Source organism: Camponotus vicinus, unplaced genomic scaffold (assembly GCF_025532165.1).
Source record: "Camponotus vicinus isolate PSW18456_S1 unplaced genomic scaffold, iyCamVici1.0 SCAF_7, whole genome shotgun sequence".
NCBI classification, from domain to species: domain Eukaryota; kingdom Metazoa; phylum Arthropoda; class Insecta; order Hymenoptera; family Formicidae; genus Camponotus; species Camponotus vicinus.
The window spans coordinates 7,285,501-7,287,010 of NW_028141979.1; positions in this window are offsets into that span (position 1 = coordinate 7,285,501).

Consider the following 1,510-nt stretch of genomic DNA (forward strand, 5'->3'; position numbering starts at 1 on the left):
ATTTAAAAGAATTAAAGAGAAAATTAGAGAGAAAGATTTTTATTAAAGTCATATAAAACTTTCTATTTAAAAAACAGTTTCAAAAATTTATAAAATTTTTCCACACGTATTTATATCTGCTTATTATTTACACATCGGATATAAAATTTCGCACGATAAAAATTTTTTTAAATATTGATTGCATTTTGTGAGCATTAATATAAATGAATTTTATATTTGCATGTTACAGACAACGTAGCTTCGAAAACAACTCCGCTGTTGCGCATCAGTGCCGGTGAGTGAGAAAAACTTTTATTTAACTTTAAGGTAACGGATTCGTAGAGATTGTAGATGTAGATGTAGATGTAGATTGTAGATTGTAGATTGTAGATTGTAGATTGTAGATTGTAGTAAATCCGTTGCCTTAAAATGGATGAGCTAGATTAAATTAAATAACTTTTAATAAATTCTTTCGAAATGCTTTGCATCTATTGCGAAAATATATTGAAGTATTAATTAAAAAAAGAGAATCAAGAAAAGAAAATTTTTTTGTAAAGATTTTGTCTAATTTATTAAATAAAAAGCACGCATGAATAATTTTATCAATTTTATCAATTTTTGATGCTACTTTATTCTTATAACGCGCACTTATTTTATTCTAATTTCTTATAGCTCATCCATCGTATAATTTGTTTGTAGATATTGTTTTTAAACTTTACTTTAACTTAATATAAAGCCAAATGATTAATTAATTAAATAATTTATAATATGATAAAAGTTATACACACACATGAATTTTATAATTTATTAGAAAATATAATATACAGAAATTTCTAGTAATTTGGCTTTATTTGAGTTAAAATAAAGTTATATTCAAATATTTAACAAACGATCGTAAAATCAAACTTTACTTTAACTTAATATAAAGCCAAATGATTAATTAATTAAATAATTTGTAATATGATAAAAGTTATACACACACATAAATTTTATATTTTATTAGAAAATATAATGTGCAGAAATTTCTAGTAATTTGGCTTTATTTGAGTTAAAATAGTTATATTCAAATATTTAACAAACGATCGTAAAATCAAGCGATCGTTACGATGAGCGTGAAATATTTACGCTCATTTGCCGATAATTAATCGGCAAAAGAAGGAGTGTTTATCTCCTTTTTCGATCTCTGATTAGAGATCGAGCTAGAAAGTGGCCAGGATCAACGAAAAGTAAGTTCAACTGGCCTGAAGAAAAGCTTTACGTACAATAGTACGTAATGTCGGACATTTATTCACACGGTTAGGACACGTGGTTAGAGAATGTAATTAGGGCACGTAATTAAAATATACGTTATTAGAGATAGGCTTTCCTCGAATAATTTCACTTAATCGAGAAATAGGATTGTTATAGGGCTATTAGGTGATCATTCAGATTTTTAAATTTTCCTTTCAAGAAATAGAGGATTGTTAGGGCTATTATGTGATTAATTTAGGTGATTAATATATTTAGGTGATTAATATATTATGTATCTTTT